This window comes from Narcine bancroftii, chromosome 7 (assembly GCF_036971445.1).
Source record: "Narcine bancroftii isolate sNarBan1 chromosome 7, sNarBan1.hap1, whole genome shotgun sequence".
NCBI classification, from domain to species: domain Eukaryota; kingdom Metazoa; phylum Chordata; class Chondrichthyes; order Torpediniformes; family Narcinidae; genus Narcine; species Narcine bancroftii.
In genome coordinates this window covers 172,883,760-172,891,159 of record NC_091475.1, presented here as the reverse complement: position 1 = coordinate 172,891,159, position 7,400 = coordinate 172,883,760, and the positions used below count along the sequence as shown (strand labels likewise).

General features: G+C 35.8%; 1 long non-coding RNA gene across 1 annotated transcript; it reads right to left on the bottom strand.

The window, feature by feature from the left end:
- Positions 1–5,406: 5,406 nt before the first annotated feature.
- LOC138740109 (uncharacterized) lies at positions 5,407–6,763 on the bottom strand. The gene is made up of 3 exons (XR_011342673.1): positions 6,684–6,763; positions 5,767–5,875; positions 5,407–5,675 (listed from the first exon to the last, which is right to left on the bottom strand). It is a non-coding gene; the product is annotated as an uncharacterized lncRNA (long non-coding RNA).
- Between the last annotated feature and the right edge of the window lie 637 nt (positions 6,764–7,400).

Genomic DNA, 7,400 nt, shown 5'->3' with positions numbered 1-7,400 from the left:
ATTAGGACCAAAATGGCCAAACAATTAATGGCATTAATGAAAGATATGAATTTAGTCGATATATGGAGAAGGTCAAATCCTAAATAGAAATATTTTTAATTTTATTCATTTTGTCATGATTCTCATTCTAAAATAGATTTATTTTTAGTATCAGCACAAATTCAAGGCTGGGTTTTGAAGGCTGAATTTAAGAGTAGATTTTATCTGATTATTCTTTGCAATTAATAATAATTACTGGTTCAGAGAGAATTGAGAATATTTATCTTTGGAGATTTAATTCTTTGCTGTTGAAAAATGCTGAATTTTGTAAATTTATAAGGGATCAAATACAGCTTTTTTTGAAAATAAATATTGGTTCAGTTGATAGTAAATTTGATTTAGGAGATGGTTTAAAAGCTTATTTAAGGGGACAAATCATGAGTTAAAATTAAGAAACAACATATCACTGAAGTTAGTAGATTGGAGGAGGAGATAGAAATTTTGGAAAAGAATTTACAACAAAATTCTATGGAAGTTTATAAAGTACACTTAGTTAATATGAAATTATGATAATTCATTACAAACATAAATTTGAGAAATGATTACAGAGAACTAGACAGATATGAATTGGGCGAAAGAGCTCACAAAGTATTAGCTTGGCAGTTAAAAACAAAGCAAGCTTCTAGAACAATAAATGCCATTAGATATGATTCAATGATTACATATAAACCTCAGGAAATCAATGATGTGTTTCATAAATTTTATTAAAAATTTGTATACTTCTGAAGTATTGGAAGATGAAGCCAAAATTGATAATTTTTTAATCTGATTTAGATTTACATTTTTTGAATGATAAGGATATTAAGGATTTGGATGCTTCCTTTACTGTTAAAGAAGTAATAGATGCACTTTGATCTATGCCTAGTAGGAAGTCTCCAGGAGATGATGGTTTTACTTCTGAATTTTATAAAGAATTCCAAGACTTATTAATTCCTTTATGGATGGATGTATTAAAACAGGTGACAGAGGTTCATTCTTTTCTGGATTCCTTTTCTAATGCAATTATTACAGTTATTCTTAAGAAAGATAGTGACCCATTAAAAGCAGGGTCTTAAAGACCTATTTCTTTATTGAATGTTGATTGTAAAATTATGGCAAAAATTGTAGCTAACAGGTTAGATAAATATTTACCAGATTTAATTCATGTAGATCAAGCAGGCTTTATTAAAAATCGATATTCAGCAGATAATATTGTAAAGTTGATTTATTTAATTAATATTTCTCGGGAGCCATCTGACCAACCTATGGTTATTTCTCTCGATGCAGAGAAGGCCTTTGATAGAGTAGAATGGAGTTTTTATTTAAATTTTTTGGAGAAATTTAACTTTTCCCCTTTTTTAATTGGTTGGATTATATAGAGGTCCTACTGCTAGAGTTGTGACAAATGGACAGTTATCTTCACCTTTTGTGTTAACTAGATTGACTAGGCAAGGCTGCCCTTTGTCACCAGCTCTATTTGCATTGGTGATTGAACCTTTGGCTCAAATGATTAGACAAGATAGTAATATTAAAGGTATTAAGGTGAAATCTGATGAATTTAAAATAAATTTATTTGAAGATGATGTTTTGATATATTTAACACAACCTTTGAGTTCTTTGAGGAATTTGCATGATAGACTGGAGCAGTATACCTGGTGAAATATCAGGTTATAAAATTGATTGGGTGAAAAAAGTGAGATTATTCCTCTAGCTGAAATGGATTATTCCTTGTGTATGCATATTGTGAAATTTAAATGGTCAGATCAGATTAAGTATTTAAGTGTTAAGATAGATGGTAATTATAATCATTTATATAAATTGAATTACCTGCCTTGATTCTCCAAAATTAAATATGATTTGAATTGATGGAAAGATTTACCTATTATATTAATGGGTTGCATTAATTGTATTAAAATGAATACTTTTCCTTGAATTCAATATCTCTTTCAGTCTCTTCCTTGTAAGATTCCTCAAAAATGTTTTAAAGATTTAAATGCCTTGATGAGGACCTTTTTATGGAAAGATAAAATTGTAAGGGTTTCATTACAGTAATTAACTTGTAAATATGAATTAAGAGGCTTGCAATTCCCTCATTTTCAAAATTATTATGAATCAGCACAATTGAAATTTATTAATAAGATGTTAAAGAAGATAAACCTTTGATATTGTCTGATATTGAATTATCTCAGATTGGTGAGAAGAAGATGGATCAGTTTATTTATAAATGGAATCCTCAATTATTGAGTACTTATAACTTACCTGTGTTGAAACACAATGGATTTATGGTATATTAAAAAAATGAAGCTATTACTTCAAGGTAAAATTTTGGGTAAAACCCCTTTGTATCAAAATAAGCTTTTTCTTTTTACACTTAATAATCAACTTTTGAAGTTATGGAATCAAAAGGGCATTAAATTGGTAGAAGATTGTTATGAAGCAGGATATTGCATTTCATTTCAAAGAATGAAAGAGAAATATGATACATCTTCGAATACTAATTTTTCTTATTATTAAATTAAAGCCTGATCGTTGGATCATTTTGGGTGTACTTAACGGTTACCTAGATCAGGGGTGCCAAACTCAAATTCACGGAGGGCCAAAATTAAAAACTTGGACTAAGTCGAGGGCCAAACTAAATATTTTTTGAAATATTTCAACATCTGCATGTTTTCTCTTCTTTCAACATATGTAATGTTAAACTTTTTCTTATTAAAATAAATGTTTAATAATAGTTTTGGATAAACTCTTTCCAGAAGCATTAACAAATGAGAAATAAAATATTCAATAAATAATATTTCTCTATAGAGGATTTGTCAAATGTTGCTAGTGTGCTGTCGAATAGTAAAATCTGAGGGCTATTGAGAATGTGGGAGAATAACATGATTCCTGAAACAATCAAATGGGTGACTGATTGTGGGCATGAACTCTAGCAGGGTTATTTGCCATGCCCTTTTTCAATTGGTACAGATATCCTTTGATTTACACACTTTTCAAGTTTTATGCCTAATGAGCTTGTATCCAGGTGCAGGACCATTTTTAACCAGGAATATATTTATCACTGTGACATGAAACTATTGGAAGATCATTTCATCCTGAGATTAAAGTTCATAATACTTACTCAGGCCTGAGTGCAGGAGGGCGGGGTTTGTGGGCGATTGGGTTGGACAACGACAGTGCGGGGGCATCGGCTCTCGCTGCAGGGCGGCATCTCGGCGGATCAGCGGCCCCGTCACCGTGAGTCGCGGGTCGGCCTGCGGCAGGGAGGGGGAGTGGGCAACGGTCCTGGTGAGGTCAGGCCCGAGGCCTCTGGTTCCTGGCGCTGGGAAGCGGCCTTGGCTTCCCCTGACACCGGCCAGGCCCCAAAACCAGAGTCCACGGTGAGACCCAGCAACGTAAACAGAGGAGGTGGGGGCGATTAGCAGGCTGACGCCAATGCATTCTGGGATTTGTTGTATTACTGTGCATGCGCTATACTGGCGCGGCGGCCAGCGGGCCACCTCTAATACATTTTTGAAATGATCTTGCATGCCAAATATAATTATATCGCGGGCCGAATTTGGCCCGTGGACCAGAGTTTGACATGTGTGCCTATGCCATCGGAACTCTGTAATTAGTAAGGGATTGCTTAAGGTGGGATGTGAGTGGGAAGGAAAGGGTGAGAATCACTGCTCTAGACCCAATTGTTACTGAAATATTTTGCTTGAGAAAAATTGTCATTGGAAGGACCCCCCCCCCCCCACCCCAAGAAAGGCTTAAATCACAGGAACAAAATAAGCTTCCGTCTCACTGCTCCCAATCTTACACACAGTCCTGATGTGGAATGTGGGGTCGCAGCTCCACATTCACCCGAGTTCAGGTGCTGTCTTTGTGGAGTTTGTACGGTCTCCCCTTGTCTTGGACCAACAGGTCGGTCGCCTGATGAAGGCACCCGAACCCCCCATTGAAACGCCGGTGTCCGGGGCGGTGGAGGAATTGGCTGAGAAGAGCGTGTTGCTCCCACCCCCCTCCCATGGTTGGAGAGGGATTAAACTGTGATCTCACGGCGCCAGGCTCGTCTCCAACAAAAGGAGCGGGAGGCAGGGTCCGCCGCACACGGAGCGAAGGGGAAGGCCTTGCCAATGAGACGTTCGGTCCGGCGTTGCCGCTGAAGTACAGACCCAGCGAGGATGGTCCCCAACTCCAGCCGCGTCTGTGTGTCCAGGAGCCGGGCGGGCTGAGTGCGGCGCTCCGATCCCCGGGATTCGGGACTCTGAGATCCCTCCACACCTCCGGCGTCTTCATTTTCACCTTCAGTGTGCATGAGCTATACTGGCGTGGCGGCCAGCGGGCCAACTCTAATATATATTTAATATGAACTTGTGGGCCAAATATAATTTGGCCCGTGGGCCAGAGTTTGACATGTGTGACCTAGATGGTCTGAATTTGAAATTTTATTTACTGATGGTTGCAAGAAAGGATTCATATATGAGATGTATGCTTTATTACAGAATAAATAGCTTAAGCCGGATGTTCATAAATCTAGAATAAAATGGGAAAAAGATTTGGCTGTATCTATTTCTTAGGATGATTGGATAAATCTATGAAAGAATACTATGACTAAATTGTAAATGTAAGGTATCGATTGGTTCATTATAATTTTCTTCATCAATTATATTTAACTCTGGAGAAAATTATGGAAATAGAAGTTTATTTCAGATTTATGTTTTAGATGTCATAAGGAAGTTGCCTGCTTCTTACATTCTACTTGGTTATGTGAGATGGTTGTGGTGAATGTCTGCCAAGCTGCCTGTCTCCCCAGTACAGACCGGACAGGTTAAATGATCCCTCTGACACATTGTCATGATCTGCTGCTGGTGCTCAGCTGGAGGGGCTAAAAGAGATCCATAGAAGGCTGTGCCACCCAGGAGTCACGAGAGTTCTTCCATTACATAAGGGCTAAAAACCTTCCTTACTCTCTGGAAGAAGTCAGGAAACTGACTAAAAGCTGTCCATTTTGAGCAGAATGCAAACCGCAATACTTCAAAGCTCTGGAGGCCACTCTCATTAAGGCAACCCGACCTTTTGAAAGGATTAGCTTAGATTTTAAAGGACCATTGCTTTCCAACAACAAAAATGTATATTTCCTTACTGTAATTGACGAATATTCCCTTTGTGATACCCTGCCCTGATGTCTCATCAGCATCTGTCAGTCATTAAGTCACTTGACAGAATTTTCAGCATTTTTGGTTTTCCCAATTACATTCATACCGATAGGTGTTTCCAGTGATGTTGGGATTTTTATCTCATTATTAACAGGTCTATTAAAATTTATTATTTGTCAAATTTAATTCACAGAAACAAAAATGAGTTCAGAAGACAAAAAATTGAATATATTAAATTAATTCACATCTGGAACCAATGTAATTTTTTAGCACTTTTGATTGTACTGTGTAACTTTAAAGATGGACTCTTTTAATTTGAAACTTCTTAGACAACACATATGCATAGCTATCAGTTTCATATGATTGTAAACTATTGCTGGCAGAAATTGTGAGATGTTCATAGATTCCAAGGTCAGACATTATCAAGAGGAGACTAATGAACAAAAGCAGCCAGTACTAATTTCACTTCCAGTGTGAATCTGCTTACAAAGCAGCATTCCAATCCGAACAATGGTGCTGTAAAGGAATGTGAAATTGTGATTATGTTAAACGAACTGTGCAATCGTATTGAAATTATTCTTCAAACACTAGACTTTAAAATAATTACCTTCAAGTTTAGCCTCCATTTCCCTCCCACTATCAGCAAGAGTGTGTGAAAGTATTTCTTTGCCCGCAGAAAGAAATGGCCTAGTTGTGAACTCTGCGTGCTGTCATCACTAAAGAGAGAGAACAGGAACAAGAACAAAAAAAGAATTCTATTTAAAACATCCATCTTCATCTTTGGAATATATGAAATGTCAGATGTGAACTGAGTTAATGCGTTTCATAAACTTCCAGTTAAAAAGTCAGAAAATAACAATAATTCTTAAGTAACAATTTGACTATTTTTCTGTAAAGAGCTTGGCTCAGAATATTGTTGGTAAAACAGGAATGCTGCTAAAACCACAATAAAATAAAACAATTATATTTTACAATAATGTCTGTTGTAATAAAGTACATCAAATGGTTTCAGTGTGCTGTGAATATCTGCATATAATAGAAAGCTGACAATACAGTCATACTAGTCTGGACTCTAAGATCACAGATATATTTAAAATTTGTTTGAATAAACATAAATATAATTCATGTTTTGATGAATGGACATAAATCTGAAAGTATAACTATTTCTCTCTCCACAGATACTTCCTGATCTGTTGAGTATTTCCAGATCTTTCTACTTTTCTATCCTAAGAATAAGATTAAAATTATCTGCAGAGTTCATAAATATGGAGAATAACTAATTGTTCACATCTATGAACAAATCAATGTATTATGAAATGATAGAGATAAAAGAAAATTTAAATTTACTTCTGTCAAAATGAAAATCATAAGGATGACTGATCCAATGTTACTTTTGCCAAAAATAAAAATAACTCATATAAAGTAAACAATGGTGGTACATTTCCCTGATATGTATCCTTTTTGTCCAGTGACTAAAGCAGAGGTATAGAATCATAAGGAAATTGCTGGAAATGGCACACCTACCATGTCTCCGGGGCTTCCACAGGTACCCACTCCGACCTATTCCTTGCAATTGCTTCTCCATGTTTGCAGATGCATTTCTAAAATGATGCATTGGTATACTGTTAAATTTTTATATTTATATAAAGTTGCATTCACAGCACTTGTGGAATAATTTTAACAATTAATAGCTTCTTAATGAAAAATGTATTGATGAAATTAAAAAATGGTTATTAAAATACATCTGCTTTATTTCTGATGATATTAATGTGTGAACTGAAGAAAAATACAAAAGAGGGAAAGCAAAATAATGGTTCCAGATAAGGTGTGGTGCACAAAGCAGCGCAATTTGGGGAAAAGAAATGAAGCTTCAATAACAACTTGAGGAACTAGTAGTCATAAAAACAAGATAATTACTAATAAATCTAATCAGGAATTCAGGAGAAACATCTTTATCCAGAAAATAATTGGAAGGTAAAGTTGATGAATCTAAAGGGAAATTGGATAAATACTTGAGAGAAAACATACATGAATATGAAGTATCAAGTCAAGTTTATTGTCATCTGATTGTACAAGTACAACTCGATGAAACAGCCTTCGCCATTCCTTGGTGCAAAAACGCGAAATATTGTGAGTATTTTGAAAAAGTTTGCTGAAGGATAAAGGAATAATGAAATTCACGAGTACAGAAACATTTCTATAACTTGCTCCAGCCATGCAATCCTCTTAGATCCCTGTTCT